Source organism: Protopterus annectens, chromosome 5.part0 (genome assembly GCF_019279795.1).
Source record: "Protopterus annectens isolate FY-2018-M chromosome 5.part0, PAN1.0, whole genome shotgun sequence".
Classification (NCBI taxonomy): domain Eukaryota; kingdom Metazoa; phylum Chordata; order Ceratodontiformes; family Protopteridae; genus Protopterus; species Protopterus annectens.
In genome coordinates, this window is record NC_056735.1 from 240,655,171 (window position 1) to 240,669,222 (window position 14,052).

The following is a 14,052-nucleotide window of genomic DNA, read 5'->3' on the forward strand; positions in this document are numbered from 1 at the left end:
GATGTTGAGGTCCCTGGAGCGTGTGGTGCAGGCATTTCTATCAGGGCTGGGTCAGACATGGCTTTGTAAGTTAGGCAGAGATCGCCTCTTAATAGATGATATGAGACAGAGAAAAGCTGGAGCTTTTTGAGTCTGTCTATGTGTGCATGTGTTTAAGGCCTAGGATCCTATTCATGATGTATTTTTGTGGCCTTTCCAGCTGTTGCAGGTGTTTAATTAGGTACATGCCAAATGTGGCATTATACTCGATGATTGGTCTAATGAGGGAAGAGTAGAGAGAGATGATGACCTCTTTCTTCCTGGATGCAAAACCCTTGGTAATGAAATGTGCCACATAGAAGGACTTTCTGACCACAGTGGCAATAAGGTGGCCAAAGGAGTGGTTGCTGTCAACCTGTGTCCCCAGATCTCTTATAATGCCTTCAGTGTTCAGTGGGCTACCATCGATGTGGTAATTAGTGGGAACTGAGTTTTTCCCAAAGGGAATGACAACACATTTTTTGGCATTAAGCTTAAGGCCATGGTTTTGATGCCAGTTGTTGGTCTCAGTGAGGTATTTCTGTAGGATGTCTACATCACCTAGGGAGTTAATAATGGCTCCCAGCTTGCAATCATCAGCGAACTTGGTCAGCCAGAGTCCCTCTGTGTTGACCTGTACTTCTGGGAAGTAGATGCCAAACAGGAGAGGACCCAGGACCAAACCCTGTGGGACTCCACTCATGACTGGTTGGCAATCTGACTTGGAGTCTGCTACTTTCACACTGTGGGTTCTATCTGCGAGCCAGTTTGCAACCTATCTAGTGATATAGGGGTTGATGCCTAGTTTGGTGAGTCTATCAATAATTCCTGAGTGGGGAATGATATCAAAGGCCTTGGCCAGATCAAGGTAGGCTGTATGAACTGCCTTGCCCTCATCCACAGCTCTGGTGACTGACTCAAAGTAGTCAACCAGGTTGAGCAGGCATGATCTACCCTTTACAAAACCAAATTGCGTGGGATCCAGAGTTTGGAGATTCCCTATATCCTTGTTAATTAGGTCCAGAATGATGTGCTCCATAGCCTTACATATCAGACTTGTCAGGCTAATGGGGTGATAATTTCCAGGGTCTGTAGTCACTCCCCTTTATGGAGAGGGATGACTGTAGCAGTGTGCCATTCTGTAGGGACAAAGCTTGAGGTGAGGCTGTGATTGAACAGGGCACACAGGTGTGGTGCCAGTTCACTTTGTTGTTCATGTAGATTACAGCCAGGGATATTGCCGGGTGCCATGGAAGCTCTATTCTTGGCCTTGGACAATGCAGCTTTAAACTGTGCTTGTGATTGGTCCTTAAGGGGGAAAGAGAGGGGTAAAGTTGGCACTGAAGCTGTCAGCCAGTATGTAGGCAATATCTGTTGGCTCAGTATAGGAGGTACCATTGTGCATTAACTCAGAGCAAATCTGGATATTGCTGTGGAGATTATTGATATAACTGTAAAATGCTTTGTGGTTGTTTTTAGTGTCTGCTGCAATTCTGCCTTCATAGCTAGCTTTAGAGGTTTTGATGAGGGATCTCAACTTTTTGTTGAAGCTAATAAGGGAGTTTATCCAGTGTTGGAACTTCACTTTTTTCTGCAACAGTTTCTTCCTTCTGTTGTAGAGCTTGTTAATGGCAGGGGACTACCAGATTGACTTCCTTTTTTTGGAAGAGAGCATCTTGGTTCTGTTAGATATGGCTAGTTCCATGCATTTATGTACGTGTTCATACAGTGCATTGGTGCATGATTCAGTGGTCATGCACCTACAGTATTTTCTATTTGCATGGGTGCTGTGAAGTTAGCCACCTCTGCTTTTAGGAACCCAAAGTCAGCTTTGGAGAAGTTTTTCATGGTGGGTACCTTTGCTGGTGGCATAGGTGAGATGTAGATTTCCATGGTAATTAGTTTGTGGTCGGATCTAACCAGGGAGGAATTGACTAGTGATGTTGAGCAATGGTTGCCCATGTTAGTAATAACTAGGTCAAGTATGTTGCTTCCTCTAGTGGGGGTAAGAATGAGCTGCTCCATTGCATTGGAATTAATGAATTCCAGGATGCGTTGGGAAAGTATATTGGTGCATGAGTAGTTTTCCCAGTTGATGGAGGGGTAGTTGAAGTCACCCAATATGAGAGTGTTGGGTTGTACACTAATAGTTTCCAGGGTACTAAGGAACGTGGAATGAGAGTCCTGGGACATGATTGGGTACCTATAGCAGGCTACGACCTGAATCGCCATCTTACCCACTGTTAGTTGTACCTGAAATATCTCTGATGCATTATGCTGAGCTACTAGTCTAGAGATGCGCATGTCCTTTATGAATATGGAGACACCACTGCCTTTGGAGTTTCAGTCTATTTTCCGGGACGAAAGGTGTGGAATGAGTTATAGCCTGGTAGTGCAGGTGTGCTCTCTGCTGCTTTAAACCAGGTCTCCATTACAGCACAAATGTCGATGTTCTCCATTTTGAGGAGTACTTCGAGTGAGTGCGTCTTGAGATTTAGACTTCCAGCATTGAGCAGCATGACCCTCATACTGCATTTATTTATAGCTGCTACGATGGTAATTTGGTCTTTGGAACATCACCTAAAAAGGCACTATGGGAGAGGGAAGAGCCTTAGCCAGTATCCGGAAACCTAGTCTGACAGTGGCAAAGCATCGAGGTCTGTCAATCATGTTATCTCAAGCAGACAGATACTGAATCCCCTTAGAATGACACCAGAAACTTAGCCAATTGTTTAAGTCAATCATTTTCTGCTTGTACTGCAGTATCATTCTGGGCAATGGTAGGATGCTGCTCAGGGCTGGGGTCATACCTGCCTGGGCCACATAATCCAAGAGCTCCTACATGTCTCTTTTCATGTAGTCCAGGGAGGTACATCTCAGGTCATTCACATTGACATGGACAATGATGGAGTCATACTTGAACTTGTTGTGGAGTGACCTGAGTGTGTTTGTTATGTGTCGGATCCTTGCACCTGACAGACAGCTGACTGTTACCTTCTCATTATTCAACCTAGTGAGTGGAACATCAGTGTACCTCATTATCAAGTCACCTATGATTAGTGTATTGGGCAAGCTGTTTGCCTTAGGGGCTTAGGTTGAGGGGCACACTGTGTAGGTGAGCTACAGTATGTGTTTTGTGATTTGTGCTGTGTTGTGGTGGTCAAGTGCGTTTCAGATTTGGAGGTCTCTGCTGTTTGGGTAGATTTCTATTGAGAACCTCTGCAAAGGTGGGTGTGTGGTTTGTGTTTTTATGTGAGAGCTGTGATGGTGGGTGTTCTGGAGGGCTATGTTTTCCATGTGGTGTGGTGCAGGTGTTGACCTTCTCCTCTTGACCAGCTATTCCAGTCCTGGCTGGAGAGTGCATGTCTTCCAGTTTGGATATATAAGTGCATCTCTCACAAATCTGAGTGTTGGGAAGTAAGAGTAGAGGATAGTTTGTGTACATGAGGCAGTTGCTACATTGCCTCAGAATGCCCAAGTTCACCAGGTTAATAGGGGAAAGCACAGGGAACTGACATTTAGACAAGCCAGGAGGGATGGTCATTATTAATAAATACTGGAGCTGTTTCCTTATAGGACATTTAGTTCTATTAGCATTTATGTGTGCTACAATAATTGCTACAAGAAAACAGATGAAGTGCTAGGTGAATAAGCTAGTTAAATGCAAGAGAGAAGAGAACTAGCAAGATCTAAGGGAACAATTGAAGAGTAGTCTTTCTGGCACCAGTAATAGTTTACCCTAGCTTAGTGGCGCTGTACGGCATGGAAACCCCTGCAAACATGGGTTTTTAAAGCAGAAAGTTAAAAGGGAGCTAGACATCACTCCTCTTGTGGTAGATAGGCTACCTAGTGCTTACCACTCCCACTGATAAGCTGAGAGGTTTCCCTCTAACACAGAAAGGTCTGGGGATCTCAGAAACTACAATACAGTCCTGAATACAGAAAATCTGTATCTGGACTACTCTAGTAACAGGAAAGGTGGGAAAACAAGCTAGAACGTTTTTTAAATGTAACAGTAGCAAACAAGCAAACTGATTTAAACAAATTAACCAATTAACCAATAAAAAAGCTCAAAACTGAGCCCTGTTCCAGCAGTCTTCAATCAGACAAGTTCTAGCTGCACACTTCTACCACTAGGGTGCAGGGGAACCTTCTCCAAAAAAAAAGATGGCCTGGATTAGTTCTTAAGTTATACAAACAAAGCTAGATTCAGCAGGTCTGAATCTAGTCTTTGCTACAGCAAACAAGGCACACTGATTTCAGAAAGAAGCAGTTCAAATAAGCAGGCACAATAAACCTTTAACCAAAAATTCCTAGCTCAGAAGGACAGAATCTGCCCTCTCTTCCCACAAGAGTGCAGACCACAAACCTTCTTAATGTAAAATAACTGGCCTGAAGCATGGCCGGTCTTAGGCATAAGAGAACTAGGTGACCGCCTAGGGCGCCGTAAAGACCAGCCTCTTAAAGGGTGCAGTTTTTATTTATGTGTGTATTCATTTTAATTACGAAAGTGTGCGCTCTTCTCTGCTTTACAGCCCTCCCACTCAAAGCACCTACAGCCCAGACGACACTAAAACTGGATAGGGCTAAATTAAGTTACTTTTGGATTTTCAAAATAAAACATTGGGAAAAAAATAGTTGTCAGTAAATTTCAAGGCTTTTATTTATTTATTTATTTATTTATTTATTTATTTATGTTTTTGCTCTGAATTCCTGGTAAACTCGATAGTTGCTTTTTAAATGCTTCACTATTGTGCAGCGGGTTAGCGCTGCTATGATGAGGTAAATAAACATTTAACAGATTAAAAAAAAAGACACGGCACTGAGTACCACTGGGGTTGCTACTTCAAAACTCTTTGTTTACTTTAAAGAAGTGAGAGACTTGGTGTCATTCTGTGACAGATTACCACAGTGCTAATCACAAGCTCCATTATCTTTTTCTCCTAAACAGGTACATACGTGCATTCATACATGTTGTTTGTCTTTTCGTCTTTTCCCGGTTAGGGGTCGCCACAGTGGAACTCCAGTCCACATTCATACATATGTACATAAAATGTCACATCTTACAGAAGCGCAGATGGATTAGATATATTTAGTCTGTGGTCCGTGCTCTTAGTCATTAGCGCCTTAAATTTCATCTCCAAATTGGGTGTAGATAGGTACATAGGTGGCCCTGCTAAATGCTTAGGCCTCTAAAATGGAGTGCTCATGGCCTTAGTTATGCATATATAGCTCTAACACTTTCTTTAAAATGTGCCACTGCTCAAACTGTAATAGTTTAAGGAGCTGCAAAATTGCATATTAGTGTGCATCCCTTCCTAAATAGGATTTCCTTAAAGTGTAGTGCTGATGTGCCAGGGTCACTGATGCCCACCTAAGGGGAGTTTTTATGCCCCATCAGCAAAACAGGAGAGGCCTGTGTACTGCAGTTGGCTTTCTCATACATTACATGTTATTCATGTACAAGGCTATTCTGGGAAGCAAGCAAACAAGGAATACAGAGCCTTAGGAATGTGTTTTGCTGAATGTATATTTATAATTTTGTGTGTGCGCTAGGGTTACCACCTGTCCCACTTTGCGAGGGACAGTCCCTCTTTGGGCAGTTGTGTCCTGCAAAAAAAATTAAAAAAATGGCAAATGTCCTGAGATTTTAGGACAAAAATATTTCCTGTATTTTATGTGATAGCTGCATAAAACAGTTATTCTGTATCTGAAACACATAAATGCTATAAGAAACAGAATAAGCAACTAATATGCTACAAGAATAAGCTTTTATTTAGGCAAAAAAGTGAAGTTCTGTCCTTTGTACTGTCTGTGTTTTTGTTTTGTCCTGAAAAAGCTGACGTTTGTACCAAAAATGTCCCACTTTGGGAATTTGAAAAGGTGGCAACCCTAGTGTGCGCACACATGTGTGTGTTTATACAGTTATGTAGCTGTGTCACACATCAGTGAACCCAGTGATATTATCAAGATGCAGATACTGCCCCTAAACATACACAGTCCATTTATTTATGTATGGCATGTATATGTGTGTGTGTGTGTGTGTGTGTGTGTGTGTGTGTGTGTGTGTGTGTGTGTGTGTGTGTGTGTGTGCTTCAGACACACTTGGGCAGTGTAGTAGACATTTTGGGATGAATGGGACAAAACAGACTTTGCAGATTACAATATACACTGCTCATACCAACGGACTACAAACAGCTGTTTCCACTCCAAGGCATAGCAAGTTTCATAACAGAAAATGGGGTAATTATAACACACGTGGACTGAAAATCACAACAGTTTAAGAAACATTCTAGATATGTAGATCACTCATTTAAATCTAACTTGAAAAGTTATTGTTGGAGGTATCATTCCCATCTCTTTTTCTGATGACTTATATTTTGGTCTTTCAACCAGATAAATGTTATATATATATATATATATATATATATATATATATATATATATATATATATATATATATATATATAAATAGATGTAATTGGCATCCTGGTATGTGACATTTCATAAACAGACAACAAGCAAATGGGCCTGCCGAGATCTGTCTTCCGCTCCCTCCCAATGAAGTGGTGATGTCATGTTTGGATGTATTTAGGTGCTATAGCTATAATACTGGATACAAAAACATATGCAACCAAGGAAATAAATAAATCCTATACAGACAAATTAAATCAGGTAAAAAAAAGGAATAGAAAAGATCACCCAGGACAGGTGACAACATTTAGTAAAATCAATTAAAATAAAACAGAAAAGTCATCCCATGTTGTCAAATGCAAGCTCAAATAAATGAGTTTTGAACGTCCCATAGATGCTGGTTAAGGTACGCTGGACTTTGAAGCCATCAAGATAGTAGATTCCATAGGTTGGTACTAGGCTATCAGCCCTAGGGCCTATAGAAGCCTAGCCATAACAATTCCCTGGCTATTTCTTCCCACAATATTTACTCAGTGTATTCAGATGAGTACGTTTTTTCGGACCATCTACTGGAAACCAAAATACTCAAAAAAGCACAGATTTTGAGTTGTATAAATGAATATTCACAGTACAGAGGAATACAAATGTCTCACTGTGAAAGGAACGCACTTCTAAAAATAGCCCTTTTTATGGGTATAAATGGTAACAGTTAAAAATAACATGTCCCCTTTCTATATGTCTTGGGGTAGCATTTTAAGGGTTGAGTATATTTTCAAAATGATACAAGGGTGGTGGTGGTGGGGGACTGGGTCTGAGTACTGTATGTAAATTTCTGTCTACACCTCCCCTAATGGATCACCTGGCACTGCTTTTCATAATGTGGAACAAACAGACAAAAGTGTAACACAAACAGCTTACTTAACAGCCTCATCTAGGAAGCTCACAAGATGGTTACAAGTATAAAAGTTATTGTTTAATTCGTGTGATTCACTATTATTTACAGTGGATATCAATTTAAAAAAAATCTTAACAGTGATTGTGCTGCCATAATATTTCAAAGTGGAACAATACGGAACCTGGACTCATAACGGGGTACACTTGAGCAGTATGGGTAAGCCTGATATGATGATTGCAAATGAGTAATTAGATAAAATAATTAAACAAGAAGAAGAAGAAGGAGAACTCTGCAACATTGTTCGTGTTTCAACTGCATCAAGAGCCATCCAAGTTAAGGTAAGAATATTTTACTGTATTACTACAGTTGTATTTGCTTTAAACAGCGAGTAATCACTACTATTTTTGGGCATTTTTTGCAGCATTTATTTAATTTTATGGCAAAAATAGTAATTTGTCTGTCTGCTGGCTTTTCTAGTTCTGCTTGCCTCCAAGTCACCCTGCAGAAGGGCGAATTAGCCTGGAACTTTAATTGCTTCATAGTTTGTTGTTGTTGTTCATAGTTGCTAGGCATTTCATACAAAGGATGACATACTTAGGAGTGTAGAACCCTTATCCGCACTAATAATGCACCAAATAATCAGCAATCAAATGGGCACTGCAATATCAATACTCCATCAATACTCCATCTACGTGGTGTGGGAGCAGAATACATAGCCTTCTGCATCAAATACAATTATGCTACTAACACTGCTTTCATGTTCTACAAAACAGTGTATCATTTGATAAACAAAACAGTTTTAGTCATTTCCTATTGCAATATTACCAGTTTATCAATGTTTTAATGTAATATAGGCAATTATTTTTTCAAGGGCAACAGGCACTGAATTTGTAGATGAAATATTGAGATGTAAAGTTGTTTGCCAGTGGCAATCTCTTCATTAGTTACATATTTCTTTAATGTGGAATTGCTCAGATGATTTCTCTTCTGCAGAGATTGTTTGTATTGAGTGATATTGGTGGATTGTAATGACAGAAGTCTGAGTGGCCTTTTATGGTTGAAATTTTCTGAAATGGGTAGTTTTGTCATTATTGGTTTATATATTTTGTTTCTTTGCTTATTAAAAGAATACTTAAAACTACAAATTTAAAACACATTGCAACAAGTGGTACTGTAATACATAGGGAATAAAATTTAATGCAATCAGGAAGTTGAATTAAAGAACAAATACATGTATGCATGGCCATAAAAATGTGTGCAAGGAGTCTGTTTTGAAAACTGCCCAAATGTAAACTTAATCCTCCACTGACTAGAAGCATTTTCTATAAATATGGGTTTTCATGCATTTTCAGTGGCAGAGAATTTTACCGTTCATGCTAAGCCTGTTTTCATTGTGAGATTGTATTGTTTAGCAAATGGCTATCTGTGTTTGTGCTACTCTACCTTAAGCTTTTGTACACAGGGAGGAGAGGGGTCACTATTCTACTTTTACAGAGCTGTAAGGCTTGCTTGCCTACCCCAGAGTAAATTAAACTATTTAGATTAACCTAAGCAACCCTTTGAACCAAGGCACATGGGCTTCTATTTTCTGAAGACATGACTTTTATATGTATGTGTGAAGGAGAAACAGATTAAAGCAGGTTTATTAAAGGAAATTTCCACCTTCACTTGCAGTTTAAACTACATTACAAGGTATCCTTTCTTCTATGCATTTAAATAATTAAAGGAAATGACTGGACTGGCTTTCTTGGGGAGTGAATGACTGGAGTGGCTTTTTTGGGGAGCGACCTACCTGTGGGCATGGCTCATAGGGGTGTTTCATGAGTATGGTGTGGGTGGGGCTTAAGGGGCACCAGAGCACTATTTCGCCTAGGGTACCATATCAGCTAAGGCCAGCCCTGGCCAGAAGCCCAAGTGCATAAAACAGAAGTAAGACACTTTTGGAATATCAGACACTAAGCCTTCAATCAGCAACTCCCAAATTAGAAGGATGTAAGTTACCTATCCTGCCACAAGAGTGCAGACCACTAACCTTCTTAATGTAAAACAACCAGCCTGAAGCCAAAGTGCTTAAACCAAAAGGCTTAGAATAACAGTTACAATTTAATCAGGCTACTACCAAGCAGTAATAAATGCAGCAGAATAAATGCAATTGAGTACTTTTAAGAATAAGCAGCAAAATCTGCCATATATTAGTCTGTAGGCAAAAACAACAGTCCGGTATTACAGAGTAGTCAGATGTTGATGGTTCAAAAACCGCACTTCCCAACTATACAGAACTGTTAAGCAATATTGCAATGTAATGTCACACCTATAAACCAGGGCCAACAATAGCCTACAATATATGCACATATCCATGATTGCTTGATGCAATCGGTAATATAATGTACATCTGTTATGAACTCGGTTGTCTTAGTGTAAAAAGTTATTTGTTAAGTGTTGTTAATGCTAAATGTAAGGGTTACAGAATCAGACCTCTCGACTATCTAGGTTTTCGCAGAATGTCCAGATTTTTAGCTTATATTTTTTGGGCTGTTCCTCATTGGGATTATTTGAAGACTGAAGTCACTAAATAATGACATACATTTGAGTTTCAGATTTCAAATCATTCAAAAAAGGGTATGTTAAATCCTGTTACTGTAGCAACTTACTAAGTTTATAAGAGTAATATTTAAAATGTGACCCTATTTTTGGGCCTTTGTCCCCCCGTTTTGTCAGGCTTTGTCAAGATTTCTTGCACTAAGAGATTGAGAAGTATGAGTAGAATAGAGTCAAAGAACTGTATAAATGCGGATTGTATGTCACATATGAAGTTAATAATGTTTCCTTTTTTTCACTCACCCCACCCCTTTATCTTCTTTTATTTTTATTGTCAGTTTTCTTAATTGTTGTTTTATTATGTATAATTTTGTATTTCTTTGTTGTTACCTATTTTTAATTTATTTTTAATTGTGCTTGTATTTATTTTTATAAAAATTATAACAACAAAGATAAAGAAAAACAATATTATAAATAATTATAAAATACAAAACATCAACACAATTAGAAATAATAAATTAAAATTAGATAACAACAAAGAAATACAAAATTATACATAATAAAAAATAAGAAAATTAACAATAAAAAATGAAACAAGCAAAGGGGTGGGGTGAGAGAACAAAGGTGAACATTAGTAACTTCATAGTTAATATACAAAGCTTTCTACAATTAATTCACTCTGTTTTGTTACTATTAATTTTTAACACTATCAGCTGCTAAGAAATGTGTTTATTACTTTGAATACTACCCTATTCCTAACAGATACACTCTATAGTACAGACCAGACTGAAGCCAGCTTTCATTCATGTGTGCATAGATTGCACATATGCATGTACCATTTATACTGGTTACATTTGACAGCAGGACATGAAAACGCAACAATATTTCATATTTAATGATGAAAGCATATAAGTATTGTAAACAGTACATTTTATATTTGAAAAATGTGGAATTTGAACCCTCGATTACTGACTACTGTAATACAGTACTTTTCTTTTGGGCTACATACTAATGCATGCACACTTTCCTTTTACACTTTATAGATTCATACTTACTGTTATTTGAGAATGTGGAACTGTTGCTTTGTGCTACAGACCATACCTGTTAACCTCACAGAGCATAAATTCTTAGAGAGATCATAAAATAATGGGGTGACAATGGCCCAAAATAGGGACAGATTTTAAATATTACTCTTACAAAAATGGAAAGTTGCTAGAATAATATGATTTGTGTTGATATGCCTTTTGACACTCATGTCAACCACAAAGCCTTCTTTAGCTATGTCAAGAATCTAAGTGGCAACTCACAGGTATGTTCTGAGCTAGTGCAAAATAACACAAAATATACTAAACCCACTGATATTGCCAACATCCTGGCAGATAGATTCAGTGCAAACTTCACCCCCCTCTCACCCCCAAAAGGGCCCACAACAATACCGGAAAAGTGCAGTGTCCCGGAAATCACAGACAGTGAAAACAGCCCTTTCAAAAGCCAAAAGCACAACATCAATGGGGCCAGATGGTGTCCCAGGCTACATCTTGCATGACCTACAGAATGAACTAACCCCCCACCTAAACACACTGTTCAACCTCAGCCTCTACACAGGCTATGTGCCCATACAATGGTGTACAGCAACGGTTATTTCACTCCACAAAGGAGGGGCCACAACTGACCCTGGTAACTATTGCCTCATAAGCCTGACTAGCCTGGTCTGCAAGGCTATGGAGTGCATCATCATGAAACTCACTAACAAAGACAATTGGGAACCTCCAAACACTTGACCCGACCCAGTTCGGCTTTGTTAAGTGCAGATCATGCCTACTAAACCTGGTTGACTTCTTTGAGACATTCACCAAGGCCATAGATGAGGGGAAGGTAGTTCACACAGCCTAGCTTGACCTCGCCAAGGCTTTTGACACCATTCCCCACTCGGGAATTATAGAAAAATTCACCAGCCTGAACATAAACCCCTATGTCACGATATGGGTTGCCAACTGGCTTGTAGACAGAACTCACACGGTAAGAATAGCGGGCTCCAGGTCCAACTCTAAAGCAGTCACAAGTGGTGCCCCACAAGGCTCGGTCCTGGGACCCCTACTGTTCAGCATATACTTCGCAGAAGTACAAGCAAACACAGCAGCACTATGACTAACCAAGTTCGCAGATGACTGCAAACTGGGAGCATAACTGACTCTCCGGCTGACACAGACATTCTCCAAAAGGGCCTTACTGAGATAGACACCTGGTGTCAAAGTCATGGTCTCAAGCAGAATGCCAAAAAATGCATAGTCATCCCATTTGGGAAAAACAAAACACCCATGAATTACCACATAGGTGGCAGCCCCCTTAATACAGATGAGGTAATAAGAGATCTGGGGACCCAGGTAGATAGTAATCTCTCCTTTGACAATCATATTGCCAAAGTAATTAGGAAATCCTTCTATGTAGCCCATCTAATTACTAAAGGGTTCGCATCTAGAAATAAAGAGGTTATAGTGCCCGTCTACTTGTCTCTCATCAGACCCATCATAGAGTACAATGCCCCGTTTGGGATGTACCTCACAAGACACTTCCAACAGCTGGAAAGACCACAAAAGTACCTCACCAAGGGGATTACTGGCCTCAAACATATGTCCTATGCAGCCCAATTGGAACAACTCCAGCTGTACTCAGTGGCATATCGCTTACTCAGAGGTGATCTCTGCCTGACTTACAAAACCATGTCCAACTCAGAATTGATGGACATGCTCCAGTTAAAGAAATCCAAGTCACTGCGAGCCATGCGCTCTAGTGAGCTAAACCTCGCCACAACAATAAATAGAACATACTGGAGGGATAGATTCCTGTCACAGAGACTCCCCATGCTTTGGAACAAAATTCTTAACTACATTAGGCAGAGCCCCTCATTAACAATCTTCAAGAGAAACCTTGACGAGTGGATGGTTAACAAAAAATACACCCCTGGGATCACTTTATTGGCTCTTCTTGACAGAGGCTCAGTTAATTTATCAATGGGGCGGCAAAAGCTGACACACTCTGGCTAGGCTTATAAATGCCCTTGGGCAGATAGCCTAATACCTACCTATGAACCTATGAACCTATTATTTAAGGACTTCAATCCTCAATGATTTGCAAGAGAAACACAAATGTTATGAGAAACAGACCAAAAAAGTGAGGCAAAAATCTGGACATTCAGCAAAAATCTGGGAAGTTGACAGCTATGCTACGGACTAATGCATGCATGCTTTCTTTTACGGTTCAGATATGCATGCTCAGTTTTATATAACTGTATGAAATAACAATTAAGCTGCCTTTAACTGTTAAAGGTACAATAACAGTACTTTTTATATTTATGCATACATACCACATACTTCTCTCATCCTTGCCAGCCACACTCCATGGGATCTCACATTTGAGGCTTATTCTTCAGCAGCTGTGGAAAGAGGAAAAAAAAAGAATATCTTGACTATATTCAGCTTTAAGTTTTACAATTAGTCAATGCAATTTATACTTACATATCTGCAGAGTGCTCCATGATTAACATTCCCTGATCCTCTGATCAAGAGTAGCCCTCTTCCTCCTATAGAGATCATCAAAGTAATGATGGCATTTTTTGCTAGTGCGTAGGATACCTGTTACACTGGTCAAAGCCCTAGCCACACTGTTCCAGGCTTCAGACTTATACTGAGAACTTGAATGGTCACCTTGCACAAGGCATGGGCCATGCTCCTTAACTAGGAACCCAACAAAGACTTTGGACTTCTGAACACCCCAGCATTGTGCTTGGAAGCACACACCCTCTTCAGCAACACCAGCCATGCCTTCTAAAGATAAATATCAATGTATAATGAGCATTTCCTGCCAATTCCACTTTAAAGATCATATTTTCCCACCAATGTAATGCATTGCATTTACTGAGAGTATGCACTGTCTGTTTTTTACTACATTTGAAAAACCTACACCCTGCTTACCATCACTCAAACATAGTACGCCAGGGTGCATCTGTTTGTGCAATGGTAAGCAGAGCACAGCAGTGGGAAGCAATGCAATTTAAAGTTATTTCATATACAGCCACTTGGGTAACTCTGTTACTCAACTGGGATAGCTGAAATATATTTTCATGACCAATGTACAGATTATACCCACAGTCATATTTTGATAATATATGCACAATACTCATATAAATA